This window comes from Peromyscus californicus, unplaced genomic scaffold (assembly GCF_007827085.1).
Source record: "Peromyscus californicus insignis strain IS unplaced genomic scaffold, ASM782708v3 Scaffold_7__1_contigs__length_154581171, whole genome shotgun sequence".
Taxonomy (NCBI): Eukaryota; Metazoa; Chordata; class Mammalia; order Rodentia; family Cricetidae; genus Peromyscus; species Peromyscus californicus.
Genome location: NW_026294595.1, coordinates 30229354 through 30245169, shown reverse-complemented (window position 1 = coordinate 30245169; position 15816 = coordinate 30229354).

Here is a 15816-nt window from a genome sequence, read left to right as displayed (position 1 = left end):
CCTTGTTGGAGGAAGTGTGTCACTGTGGGGGCTGACTTTGAAGTTTCCTATGCTCAGGATATCACCTAGTAGGTTGCTGCCTGCAAGATGTAGGACTCTCAGCTTCAGCACCGTGTCTGCCTACATGCCGCCATGCTTCCCACCATGATGATAATAGGCTAGACCTCTGAAACTCTAAGTGAGCCACCCCATTTAAATGTTTTCCTTGTAAGAGTTGCTGTGATCATGGTGTCTCCTTACAGCAATAGAAACCCTAACCAAGACACCTGGTATAGAGCATCTCTGTCTCTGCCTCCTGAGACCTGATGCATTAGTCTATTGAATTTCCTTACCTCTCTTCCGTTCCACCTCTAGTCAAAACTGGCTCACTCACCTCCCTGTCTTTACTCTTCACCACTTATATTTGCTTTTCCTCCTTTTCTGTTTTCTCCATCACCCAAATACTAACAACTGGGCTTGCTCTTTTTCCACATCCACAGAACCTATTGTCTTAGTACACACCGTGTTCTTGGTGTTCCTTTGCTTCCCATAATTTGAATACTGGAATTTGAAGAGTATGTGTTTGCTATTTGACCATTGCTGTATATTTTAGCGGCATTCTTCAATACTGATTGTTTTTCAGACAGTATTTTACTTGTAGGGGAATTTTGGGAGCTAAGTCTGCTGCCCTGAATACCAGTCTAGAGAGAAAAACAGCACCTGAACCATACCGAGAACTCAGCCCTTCCTGAAGATTGCAAACACTTCTACTGAAGGAATAAGGGTGATTAGACAACATAATCCTAGATGGACAAGTCTTGACATGCAAATGAGGAGACACAAAACACTAGGCAACATGACTCCTCCAAAATGACTAATTCCCCCAGTAATGATCTCCAACAAGAATGAGTTCAATGAAAATCCCAAAGAACTCAAAAAAGTTTATAACTGTGTTCAAAGAAATAAAAGAAAGCAAAAGTAAACCCCTAAGGAAATTCTGAGAGAACACAAACAACTGTGTGAAGTAATGAAGTCAGTACTGAATACAGAAATGAAATTCAATAGAAATACTGAAACAGAGACAAACTGAAAAATTCAGAATACACAAAATTGTGGAGATTGGACATACTATTGAATAATGAATGAGTGATCAAAGAAATTTGCTGTGGGATGGTCTGTATGTCAAATGCTCTGATTGGTCAATAAATAAAACACTGATTGGCCAGTGGCCAGGCAGGAAGTATAGGCGGGGCTAACAGAGAGGAGAATTGAGAGAACTGGAAGGTGGGAGGAGACACTGCCAGCATGTGAAGATGCTGGTAAGCCACGAGCCATGTGGCAAGGTATAGATTTATAGAAATGGATTAATTTGAGATGTAAGAACTAGATAACTAGAAGCCTGAGCCATTAGGCCAAACAGTTTAAATAATATAAGTGTCTGTGTATTTATTTTATAAGTGGGCTGTCGGACTGCTGGGGCTTGGTGGGACCCGGGGAGAAAAACCTCCAGCTACAGAAATTGAGAAGGAAATAAGAAGCCCCAGAATAGAATTAAAATGTATACAACATAACAAAACCTTCTATTCATTTTGGAATACAATGAAAGTAGTCCTAAGAGAAAGTTCATAGCTGTAAATGTCTACATTAAAAAAAAATTAGAGAGAGGGAGCCTCCAGGGACTCCCAAAACAAGAGAGGCCTTTTCGATTGCTCTTGCTCACCTAGAACCAGACAGTGAGACCATACTGCTAGGACAGAGCCAGAAGCTTCCTTCCCACTGAGTAGTACTGCAGGGTGTGATGCAGGCTGCTAGGGGAAAGAAGTCATAAACAAATATTCTTACCTAGCTGTAGACTGTGCGCTATAACTCTGACCTGCCAGACAGGATGTGCCCATTGGTGCAAGAGTGACATGTCTGTCTGAGGAGGTGGGTTGTAACCAACTGCTTTCTGGTTGCATTTGAGGTTCACTGTCCAGGAGGCAATACATAATTGGTACTGTATATCTGGTCAAAAGCCTATGGTTGGGGAAACCATAGGACCTAGAGGGGAACTTACTACTGATGTTTTGCTAAACGAATGTGTAGCCAAACTGCCATTAAATAGTTATGTTTATATGTAGCTAGAGTTTTCCTGCCTGGCCCACAGTCAGGACAAATCTCTCTCACCTGCCAGTCCCACAGCCGCTCAGACCCGACCAAGTAAATACAGAGTCTTATATTGGTTACAAACTGTATGGCCATGGCAGGCTTCTTGCTAACTGTTCTTACAGCTTAAATTAATCCATTTCCATTAATCTATACCTTGCCACATGGCTCGTGGCTTACCGGCATCTTCACTTGCTGTTTGTCATCGTGGTGGCTGGCAGTGTCTCTCTGACTCAGCCTTCCACTTCCCAGCTTTATTCTCCTCCTTGTCCCGCCTACACTTCCTGCCTAGCCAATGGCCAATCAGTGTTTTATTTATTGACTAATCAGCAACACATTTGCCATACAGAACATCCCACAGCATTTATACCTTTAGACTAGTACTGCTCTCAGCCTTGCTCCAAGAAGCTTCTTTTCGAAGTGAGCAATGCTTCAATGCAGAAACTGGCAACTGGTCAAAGTGACCACTGAGTTGAGTGCTCATTCCTGAATGACATATCTACATCACCCTGTCCAAGGCCCAGGGAACATCAGAGAAGAGGAGGTAAAAGCACCTAAGAGGCAGCGGCTGGGAGGGAATACCATGAAACGCTGTCTTCTGGTTATGGTGTGACAATCATGAATACTCAGCAGTGGTGGCTACTTGCACAGACCTGCACACTCACAGATGAAGGTACATACGGGACATGAAAGTAAGGGGTCATCATGAATAGGATGGGGCTAAAAGGAGGCAATGAGGTAGTCATAATACATTGTATGAATGTTTGGAATTATTTTCAAATTAAATCAAATTCAAAGTATTAGAGAGATTGCAAATAAATTGCTTAGCACCTTAGGATTCAGTTAGACAGCAACAAACCAAACAAACCTTAAATCAGTAGAAGGAAAGAAATAATAAAGATGAATATAGGAATTATTGAACTGGAAATAACACATACAAGAATCAATGAAAAAAGAGTTGTTTTTTTAAAGTATAAGTAAGATTGAAAAACTCTCAGCCAAATTAATCAAACAAAAAATAAGAGACTCAAATTAATAAATTGGAGTGAAAAGAGCTATATTATGATAGATATCAATGAAATTCAGAAAATCATTGGGGCATGACTTGGAGACTTATATTCCACTAAGTTGGAGAATATAAAAGGAAATGAATTACTTTCTAGATGCATATGACTGACTCAAATTGAACTAATACTAGGTAAACAATTTATGTAGATCTATCACAAGGAATGAAATTGAAGCAGTGACTAAAAACCCTCTAGACCCTGATGAATTCACTCTGAATTCTACCTAACCCTCAGTGAAGAACTTATGATGCTTTTCAAACTATTTCATAACATAGAAAAGGAAGGGATTCTGCCAAATTCTCTCACAAAGTCAGTATTGCCACAGACCAAAGCCAAATAAAGTAAAAAAGAGAAATGAAGGGAGAGGGAGAGAGAGAGGGGAGACAATAAATTATAGACCAATCTCTCTGATGAAAATAGATGTAAAACTTCTTAATAAAATACTTGCAAATTGAATTCAAGTATACATTAAAAATCACTCATAATGGTTACATTTGCTCCATTCCAGAAATGCATACACGGTTCAACATATAAAAATCAATGTAATACATCACACAAACAGACTCACGGACAGAAATCACGTGGTCATCTTCGCCAAGATACCAAAAATACACTGGAGAAAGGGCAGCTTCTTCAACGCCGAAAAAACTTTCTGACAAAATCCAGTATCTTTTCATGGTAAAATCCCCAAAGACACAAGAAATAGAAAGTGCAGAGCTCAACATAATAAAAGCTATATTTGGCAAACCTATAGCCTTCATTATACTAAATGGGGGAACTCAAAGCATCTTGACCAAAATCAGAAAAAAGATCATGGTTTCCACTTTCTCCAGTCCTAATGCAGTTCTGGAAGTCTTGGCTGGAGCATGTAGACAAGTGAAGTGAATAAAAGGATTGCAAATCATAAAGGAAGAAGGCAAAACATCTCTATTCATAGAAGTATAATTCTATACATAAATGACCATAGAGAATAAACCAGAAGGTATAATTCTATACATAAATGACCATAGCAAATATACTGGAGGGTATAATTATATACATAAACAACCTTAGAGAATAAACCAGAAGGTATAATTCTATACATAAACGACCATAGAGACTAGATCAGAACACTCATAGATCTGTTTCTGGAATACGACAGGATACAGAATCAGGATACAGAAATCAGCACCTTTCCTGTATACTGATGACAGACATGCTTTTCAGAAATCAGAGATGGACTCCTATGTACAATTGCCTAAAAAATACCTTGAAATACACCTAACAAGGAAGTGAAAACCCCCTACAATGAAAACTGTGAAACATCAAAGAAGGAAAGCTAAGAACACAGAAAGATGGGACGACCTCCCAGGCACGTGGATCGGAACAATTAGGACTGTGAAGTGGCTGCTGTTCCAAAAGCAATCTATACATGCATTGCAGTCCCCAGCCAAGTCCCAATGTCATTTGTCACAGAAATGGAAAAATGATCTAAAAATTTTACAGAAGCCCAAAGAAACTGGATAGCCAAACTGATCCTGAGGAAAAAGAATGATGTCAGACACATCACCAAACTTGGGTTGAAGGTATGCTATAGAGACACAGTAACATGTCTAGCATGGTGAGGGTGCAAAATCAGCTGTGGACCAATTGAATAGAATAAGGGATTCAGAAACAAATCTACACAGCTCCAGCCGTGTGATTTTTTTTTTTTACAAAGACACACTGGAGGATAGGCAGCTTCTTCAATAAATGGTTCCAGGAAAGCCATAAATCCATAGGTAGGTGACTGTAAGTAGGCTCCTAATTCTCGCCTGTATAAAGATCAACTCCAAATTGATCAAAGGCCTTCATGTAAGACTAAAAACTCTGAAACTGTTACGAAAAAGATATGAAAAGACACTTCAAGATATAGGCACACTCTGAATATGACTCCAGCCATGTAGGAAATAATGCCAGAGACTGCCAATGGGTATCTCATGAAATTAGAAAGCTTCTGCACACTGGGAAACAGTTAAGTAAGTAAAGAGATGGACTATAGAATTGGAGAAGATCTTTGCTAGCTGTATATCTGAAGGGTTAGTATCTGGAATAACACACACACACACACACACACACACACACACACACACACACACATGCACGCACACACACATGCCAACGAAACAATAAGAAGTCGAAGAACCAAATTAATAAATGGACTAATAAAGTGAACAGAAAGATAACAAAAGATCAAATGCTAATGGCCAATAAACGTATGAAAAATGTTCAATTATGACATCACTAAGACTCGATCTCCCCAACTATGGGAGCGAGTAAGAGAACAAGTCGCATATGCTGATGAAAATGTGGACAAAAGGGAACCTTTCCACCCTGATACTGAGGACAGAAACTGGGCCAGCCATTGTAAAAACAAGAATAGAGGTCCTTCAGAAAACTAGAACTAGACCTACGTATAACCCAGCGGTACCTCGCCTTGCTGTTTACCAAAGGACTCCGAGCAGCACATCACAGGGACACCAGCACATTAGTGCCACATGTAGCGCTATGGACAAGTCCTAAGCTATGGAGCCAACCCAGGCGCCCAGCAACAGAGGGATGGATAAAGAACATGTGGTAGATGTGTGTGATGAAATCTTGGCATCTGTAAAGAAGACTGATGCTCTATCATTTGTGGGGAAATGGATGCAACTGGATATAATCACCATATTGCATCAGAAACACAATGCATGTTTTCTCTCATGTGTGGTTCCTGAATTTTACATAGAGACATAACATATATGTGCATACGACATGAAAGTAGAATGACATTTTCTAGGGTTACAAAGAGGACTAATAGTGAGCAAGAGGGAAGAGAAAAGGCGGTATGGGGGGCAATGCATATTGTCAACATACAGTATCTACTTGTATGAAAATGTCCTTATGTGACACAGTGTTGTACAATGAATATATGTGTTGAAAAGCTTAAAAAGAGCTATTCTTCCTCAGTTCTCACTATTAAAATTATTTTGTCTAACAAATTTTACTCTGGCATTGTAAAAAGATCTTATAAAATCCCACCTCCTCCACACAGGCTTCTCCTGCTCATTATAAGTAGTATGACAGCTTCTGACTCTAATAGCAGCTTGCATGAAAATTTTAAACATGTATGCATATATAATTGATAGCCAGGCATGGTAGCTCACATCTGTAATTCCAGCACTTGAGAAGCTAAGACAGGAAGATTGCCCTGAGTTCAAGGCCATCCTGGACTACATAGTGCATTCCAGTCCAGCTTAGTCTACAGAGGCAAATCCTATCTCAAGTACATAAAAAGTTGAGTGTAGGGGTACATGCCTTTAATCCCAACACTCAAGAGGTGGAGATGAGGATTAGGAGTTTAAGTCATCCTCGATTACATTGACTATATAAAATTTTGTCTCAACTTTTTTCATCTCAGTTAGAGGCATCTTATATATTACAAATTCAGTGGCTGCCTATGTCTTCATATTTACCAAGATACATGTTTAATTTTCAAACACTAGGATTCATTTTTGATGACAACATAAGTTTTGATATATTCAAACTAATACCTGGGAAATCACTGTCTGACAGACCCATTCATACAAGTGTGCATGTGTGTGTGTGTGTGTGTGTGTGTGTGTGTGTGTGTGTATACATATTAAATGCATATATATGCATTTAATTTGTGTGTGAGGAACAAAGGTTAGAGGTACTGCCTATGCGGTTAGTTCACAAGCCACACACAAAAAAATGGGCTTTTCTGGTTTATATTTACATCTCACAATGGAAACTCATTAGGAGTTGTCACTTTAAGGTTCTAAACATCATTTGCAAAATCTGGTTGGAGGGCTAGAGAGACGGCTCGGCATTTAGGAGACCAGGGTTTGAATCCTGGCACCCATGTTAGGAAGCCCACAACTGCCTGTAACTCACACTCCAGGGTACTCAAGACCCTCTTCTGGTCTCTGGGGGCACCTACACACACACACACATACACACACACACACACACACACACACACACACACACACACACACACACACATCTTTAAAATGTGAACATGTAAGGTTAGAGACAGGCAGTAAGCCCTGATAAGTTCTGGTCTTTATTATAACAATGAGATCCTGAGGGACCTGGTGAAATAGCTCAGCAGCGGGTAATGGCACTTGCCATCACACTGACTGGCACCCCGAATTTGACCCTCAGGACTCACAGAGTGGATGGAGAGAACCATCTCCCCAAGTCGTCCTCTGGCCTCTACACGTACACCGTATCACATACATGCCACAGAATACACATGCGTGTAAAATAAATAAGGGTAATAAACGTAAATAAACTGTGGATTGACAGCAAGTGGGTGGAAAGCAATTTGGGACTTGATTGAGTGGGAAAGAATAAACATGAACAAGATGCCCCTTGGCTGTTCTGATGTCAGGATAGAGAGCAAGGGACATGGAGCTTAAAAGTCAGGGCTCTGTAAATAATAAAATATAATGAAAGTGCTCACTTACTAGATAATGTTCAAATCTCATGACAACTGGACACAGGAGAAAAGGAAACTAGACATGAGCTCCAGAAGGCGGAGGTAGAAACGCTTAGAAGGAAGAGTGGGCTGTACTGGGAAACAGACTGCGTTCAACACAGCCTTCGAAGAGCATAGGATTGACTCTGAGAAAGCTCTCCTGGCTGCTAACAGAGCTGTGTGTTCCTACCTGTCTCCCTGCTGTGCCGTTTAATCTGCGTGTCTCATGAGTGAATGTGTGTAAATGCCTGCTGTATAATGGAGTTTGGATGGATTTTCACTTTGCTAATGTCTGGCTGACTCACAGCTTAGATGCCGTAGACTACAATAGCAATCTGCCTGTGTCAGATGCAGCCTCCTGCGGCTTGGCTGAGTGGGCGGCTTCTCTAGTGTGGTACTTCACAGCAGCTGCTTACAAAACCTGAATCACATTAACCTCCCTTCCCCAAGCATGCCACATACACCTTCCACCCCCAACACTACTGCCACCACTGTCCATCATCCCAGAATGTTCTTCCCCATCTCGTTTTCAGCTGTCAGAGTCCTATCTAAAATTCCCTTAGAATCTAGTTCTTGGTTGTGGATTCAACTTGGATGCTCCTCATAGTAGCAGTGTGTGACATTTCTGAAGGTCATGATATCCGGTTGGAGCTTCCGGCTTGCCCCTGCACAAGCTGGAAAGCCCAGTCTGCCCTACTTCCCCCAACCCTGCCCACACTTAAAAATAATACTCTGAACAAAGGAATGGAACCAAAAGCCCCAGTCCACATTTCTGGCAATCAGTCCAACCCTTCCTGACATGACCAGCCTACCCAGCTGCCCACCCAGGGCCTTAGCCTTTGACCATACTCGGGACAGTCCCAACTCCTGGCTGGCACATCATCACCCCTCGCCTAAGGTCTATAAAGCCTCCTACCTTAGTTCAGGGCGTGACTACTCTGGCCTTGTTCTCTCTGAGAGCAGTAAACCTGCCCAGAAGTTGCTTTGTTCTCAGTAGGCCTGTTGTTATACTTGTAATTTGGCTTGATCCAGCTTACTGTGTCATCTGGGATACTTATTATCTAAAGAAAAAAAAAGCATATCACATGACAGTTAATAATAGCAACAAATAGAAAATCAGTATCTGTAAATAAAACAAGAAACTTGATAAATAATACTTACAAGAAATTCCACACAAAATCTCATTCACAAAGACAATGAATGTGCTTTAATACCTGGGAAGGTGAGTCTAGTGAGTGACTCATAGCTGTAATTTCAGCACTTGGAAGGCTGAGGCAGGAGGATTGCCACCAATTTAGGGGCCACCTGCCCTACATAGTGGATTCTAGGACAACCTGAGATATAGAGTGAGACTCTCAAGTAATAAAAACAGAAGGTAAAAGTAATTTAAATAAAGAGCTAGAAATGTACTCATATTAACATGTAAGATGTATGTGAAGAAATTAATGGGTGTAAAGAGGATCTGGATGGGAGATTAGTTTAAAAGTAGTTCCTGCTCTCCAAAAAATAACGGGTAGACTCTATACTGTTGTTTTTTAGATACAAGTATCTGAGAGCTCCTGCCCTGCAATATCACAGCACACTCCAGCCTACTGTATCACTGCCAGGAGGAGGGGACAATTGGGGGCAAGAACCCTCACTCTTCATGGGAGTTGATAAATGGAAGGATTTGCTGTTGCAGAAAGACATTGTCAAGCCACAGAATGAAAGCCTCATTGTTGTTTGAATCTTAGATGGTCTTTTTTTTTTTTTTTTTTTTTTTTTTTTTTTTTTTTTTTTTTTTTTTTTTGGTTTTTCGAGACAGGGTTTCTCTGTGTAGCTTTGCGCCTTTCCTGGAACTCACTTGGTAGTCCAGGCTGGCCTCGAACTCACAGAGATCCGCCTGGCTCTGCCTCCCGAGTGCTGGGATTAAAGGCGTGCGCCACCACCGCCCGGCCAGATGGTCTTTTAATAAAAACCTCAGAGCCAGATATCAGGGTGAAAGCTGAAAGATCAGGGAAGCAGAACAGACAGCCACTAGTTCTTACCTCTATGAAATCCTCAGCCTAAAGAGAGTTCCTGTTTCCTCACGCCTTATATACCTTTCTCTGCTCTGCCATATTACCTCCTGGGATTAAAGGTGGTGTGCTTCCCAAGCAAAGGCTTGAGATCTCAAGTGCTGGGATTAAAGGTGTGTGCCACCACTGCCTGGCCTCTGTGTCTAATCTAGTGGCTGGCTCTGTCCTCTGATCCTCGGGCAAGGTTATTAGGGTATACAATGTATCACCACACCTCATGGTGTCAGTGCGGAGGTGGACAGATGGGCTGGTGGGAGGACAGGAAGCCCAGAAGGAGCTTGTGAAGATGAGGGCAAGACTGATGGCCGGGGGAACCTCAGCCAGCGGGGAAGGAAGATGCTCCAAACACAATGCAGGGCCCATCAGTGGAGAAAATAAGATTAACATATACCTCATGCCACGTAACATTAATTTACAGGTGGGTGAAAGATTTCAATGTGGAGGTGAAACTCTAAGCCTTTTGGAAGAGGATATGAAACCATTTTCATGATTGCAGATACAGAGTATTCTTTCTGAAAGCACTGGTTGCAAAGAGAACACTGGCGACATTGACCATACGGAATGAAGAACTCAAACGTCAACACGAAAATAATAGCAGGCAAAGGGGAGGAAGCTGTGAACCACATATGTAATAGACAATTTAGCATCCAGGAGAGACTCGCAGATCAACAATTCAGCAGGAACACGGGCAAGAGTCTTACGCTGACACATGTCTAACCACAGAAACAAAACACCTCGACGACTAAGAAAGCAACAGAGAGGGTGGGTTGGTGTGATCAGTGGCAGGGCACTAGCCTAGCGGGCATGAAGCTCTGGGTTCAACCCCACACTGTCATATATATGGAAGAGGAAGGGAGAGAGAAAGGGAGGGAGGGGTTCAATTATTCAATCTCATGAGATTTCATAGAAGTGCAGTTAAAATGGGAGGGTTTACTATTACCCATCCATCAGGAAGCTGAACTTTGGGAAGTCAATTGTAAGTAGTGGCAGGTGAAAAGTGTGCTCGGCTGATGTGGATGTAAAGTGATGCTGACACTTTGAAAAATAAATGACTGAGAAAATTAAAGACAAGCACATTCAACAACTGTTAAATTCTATGTCCACTTGTATGCTCCGGTGAGTCTGTGATCTACAGGCCTGAAGAACACCAGAACAGGCCGTCCCCAAACATGTCACTCTGGCACACTGAGTCTTCTGAGCTGAAGGTAATTGAGAAAAAGTATGCAGAGGCTCTATCAATCCTTTCCAACTAAAAGTAGAGCCTACATTCTTCCCTGGAAAAGTGTCTTCCCTGTACAAAGGAAAGAACACTCTTCACCCTGATATGGGAGAGCCGATGCTGCGATGAATGTGCACAAACCAACCCACCGGAATAACCCCTATCTTCCTTTGACTCCTCCCATCTACAGCCTGTCACTTCGCCCCAGCTGACATCTTCCCTTTGTCCTGTCGCGACTCTCCAAAATCTCCTGTTCTTTGTTATAATGATATCGGCCACAGAACATTTCTAACCCTATAAAACATTGTCTCAGCCAGTGCTTATCTGGTATATGAGGTCAGGGAGAAAACAACAAAATAAAGAGAAAGACCACACTTAGCAGAGAAACAAAACTTCATGCAGGAAAAAAAGAGAAGATGGGGGAATCAGCTGGGAAGAGCCTTTTGGTGGTCATGCTGATGTGGGCCTGCCACTCTGAATCACACAGAGAGCTGGATGTGGGGTAGAGGTGGTGGTGAGCATGTGGGTGTGTCCTATGGGGGTGGGGGTTGTATGAAAGTCAGCCAAATGGGTTTAAGTATTGACTGTGCGGCAGTGGAAATGGGTGCTGATCAAATTAACCAGCCTTGTTAGTTGCTTTGCTATTGCTGTGATAAAATACTCTAACAAAAAAGCAAGCTAGGGGAGAAAGGGCTTGTTTTGGCTTCCATTGCTGAGGGGCTACAGTGCCACGTAGTCATAGTAGAGAAGGCAGAGCGAAGGAGCAAGAAGCCACCCTGGCAGACAGGAAAGCAAATGATCACATTTCATCTGCACACAGGAAGGACACAGAGAGAGAGAGAGAGAGAGAGAGAGAGAGAGAGAGAGAGAGAGAGAGAGAGAGAGAGAGAGAGAGAGAACAGTAATGAGGCTAGGCAATAAAACCTCAAACTCTGCCCCCAGTGATGCATTTCTCCCAACAAGGCCCCCTCCATAACCATCCCAAACAGCACCACCATCTGCCCACCAGCCTTATAGAACACTATGATTACTAACCTGTGTATATGTAATTTATTCAAAAATATATAAAACTAAAGAGATTGCTGCCAGAAAGCCCCTATAACAACATCCCATCATACCTCATCTTCCCACGCGCAACACCACTGTTTAGGAAGTGGTCCCTGAAGTTTACCTGCAGGGCCTCACTCAACTCTTCTACATTTTGTGGGCAACCCCTGACAGTTCTTTAATTCTTAGACTAACCACTGGCTGGCTTCAGAAGCCTCATGATATTTTGGCATTTCATCTAAATATGGAATTAAAAAATGAAAACTCCAAAAGAATGTTAAAAACAATGAGAAAAATTAAAAAATGTTTTAAATGTTCATTGAATACTCTATACTCAATGTGGAAATCCAGCTCCCACCTTTTGAAGGATTCTTGGGTGGAGGAGAGAGGAATGAGGAAATATTAGGTAGAAAGAAGATGATAAGAAGACAGAGACACAGGATAGCTTCAGGAGGGCCCTGGGTCAATACCCGGGTGCCCAGAGCTTTATTCAAAAGGGCTTTTTAGAATATGCCAAGGAGCGGGGCAAAAGACCTTTCCATTGCAAGATCAAAGCATACTGTACAGGCAAATGTAGACCCTTCCAAATACCTGGTAAACACACCCATGGCCAAATCATCTCCTTATGCAGCCCTGCTGGGTAAAGCAAGCTCAGATTCTCTGACCCTGAGTAATTTCTCACTAGGAAGTCTCTATGGGCCACCACAACTCAAGTCATGCAATAAGAACCTATCACTAAGCCAGGATTTTGTTTTATTCTTGTTTTGCATAAGAGGCCATAGAGAGGCCAGGAAAATAGAGATGTGCTCCCACTGTGAGAGGGCACAGCTTATGTTAGCCTCGGCAGAGCTCACTAATAGCATGGCAGTGTTTGAGTTTGGGGTAATGAGCAGGGACATACATACTGCCCGCTGGTACATTTGTTCCTGGGTGACCATGATGAGAACATGACAGACTCACCCGGGACTCTTATTTCTTATGAGCTTTGCAAATTGTTGAAACAGCATAGAGCAGACAAATTTAGCTGGGAATTTGGGACTTGCATCACTTAGGAAGGAATGAAATCAATAAGTCTAAGGCAAGATATTTTCATATGAGCTTTCTTGCTGCCTTCTGGATATTCTGCACATACATGGAGTTTGGGGTTCTACTCCTCTGGAGTCCCTGTTGACTGCCATGGAGTTTTAAAAATAATATAGTGTGTCTGAGCCCATCAAGTCTGCTAAAACAAAAGACCATAAATTGGGTGACTTGTAAACAGCAGAAACGACCTGCTCATGGAGCTCTGGAACTGGACATCTGGGCCAGGCTGCCAGCAGGGTTGGGTCTTTAGAGGCTGCTGTTTCTGGAGGTACACTGCTTCTGGTGTCCTCACATAGTGGAAAGAGGGCAAGACAGCAACCCTTCCCCCAAAGGCCCCACCCTCATGTGAGACCACCCAAAGCCTCACCTTCTAATACAATCATCTTAGGGAACAAGATTTCAATGTATTAGTTTCTGGAATACATGCATATTCACCCTACAACAGAAAAGTGAATATTTCCCCCAGTAGACTGTACAGTTTACAAGGCTGATAACCCTAAGGGAGCCAAGATTCGTGCACAGCAAATGAGCAGAACTATTTTACATGGCAACTTGGCAAAGGTTATCAATTTTCAAAATGTGCCTATCTATAACCTGGGGCTTGGTAATTTTGTTTCTAGAAATTTTTCCCGCAGAAACATTTCCTACAGCTAGGCAAACATAATGTGTGGGGTGCCTACTGTGCCTTACACTTTCTTTAGTGCTGTATTGTTGTATTTTGTTATAGGAAATAAAAACATAAAACACGCCATGCCTGCTTGTACAGACCTGTAAACCTTCTACTCTGGAGGCTGGGACTGGAAGCCCTGAGCATGGCCCCAGCCTGAGGTACATAATAAGAACCGGGTCAAAACAAAACAAGACAACATAAATGTTAATGAATGAAGCAATGATTAAACAAACTGTACTCGATCCATTCCATAGAATTATTTGTGCAAAATAAAGTAAGATGCATTAGTGTGATTTTATTAAAAAGGTTATTGCAGTTTTTATATGTAAATTTGTTAGTACCTCCTTTAGAAATATCTGGAATTTACCACTGACTGCCTTTGAGAAAGTCCATGTTTCATTTTTTGGAGTTTTATACTATCTTTTTATTTTATAGAAATAATGTTTCTAATTTTTGGTTGTTTTTTTTTTTAAATAGATGAAGAGTAGCCCATGTTGAGCTGGAACTCATAGACTTAACATGTTTTTTCTATAGTATATGTTGGATAAGAAGCTATGTTTCCAGTCTACAGCCACCAAGTGAATGATCTCATGTTACGCAGATAAACAAATGCTTGCTCATAAGATGCATGAGGCCACGTGAGATGAACTGATATACTTAGTGAAGATGATAAAGAGGTTCAATATGACTAACTGTCCCACAAATCCTGCAGCAAGGGAGATGGAGAGGTAAATAGCCTCGAAGCACAAGATGGCTTTGTAATATTTCACTCCGAACACTGTTGCAGTAAGATTAGTGTCGATGAGGAGACCGCTGGGGTTTAAGCCTCGCTTCAGAAGCAGGCCAGAGAAACATACATTCTTGTTCCACATGAGTTTATAGTTTATGTGCATTCTATGAACAGTCAGAGTCAGATTGTAACCTTAAACAGTGGATTAAGATCAAAGACAGAAGAAGAATGAGGGGCACAGGCAAGCTTTAAGGAAGTTGTTGGATGATTTTGTTGTTGTTTTGATCTATTTCTGATGTTTGGTTTTGTTGTTTGTTTTTGAGACGTGGTCTCATGGAGTCTAGGCTAGCCTTGATCTTCTTCCCGAGTATTTAGATGGAAGGCTTGGGCCACCATGACCAGCTGTTAGATGATTCTGTACAAAGCAAATGTCTCACACTGTGACTGGCCTGGCGGGACATCAGTTTCTCCTGCTGTGGTAGTAATTTCCTGGTTTCCAGTTGATTTGAGTTCGCTGCTCATGACTGTAGCCTATGGGGCCAGCATCCATGCTTTGCTTCCAGAAGATGGTAGTCAATGGGAAATCAGTGACTGCGTTACCATGGAGAGGTGAAGCCTTGTATTCCCAGCAGCTGGGCAACTGGGAGAAGGAGAAGTTGGACACCACTGGCCGTGCTCCTTGCCTTAGAACCAGGAAATCAATGAGCTCAAACTCTGATTACACTTGTGGATATCTCATCCAGTGTTAGAACCAAATATTGTCACCTGTAATTGCATTACATTAAAAAAAAATTGCTTCTGACAGCCTAGTGATTTCTGGATTATATTCCTTAGTTTCTCACACAGCCAAACCGGTGATATGCCTGTCCCTCCCAAGTAAGCATTCCAAAGGAATTCTGTGGACCTCTGGGAAGATCAGATGGTGTAAAGCCAGAGACAAAAGAGTCAAAGCCTCCAAGTCCCTCTTAGTTCCTAGTCTCAATCATTTTGCACAAGTGGGATATGGAACAAGACTTCGAAAAACAGTAAATTAAGCCTGAACTTGACTCTCGGGTTGGCAGTTAGGTAAAATTCCATCACATTTGAAGAGTTCTAAGCTAGCAATTTGTTACCCTTTATCCTTTAGCGGAATTGATGAACAGGTGGTTTGCAGAAGATCACCCAGTATATTTAGCTTCTGAAATTTGAGCAACTCAAGATCTGATTGGCTGCTCCCGCCACATGATAAGTTGGGAGCGCCGGCACCGGGGTGGCTTTTGCCTGGGCTTCTCAGGAGGGGAGAGCGGGGAGAGGATTTGCTGCTGGCCAGGGTTAT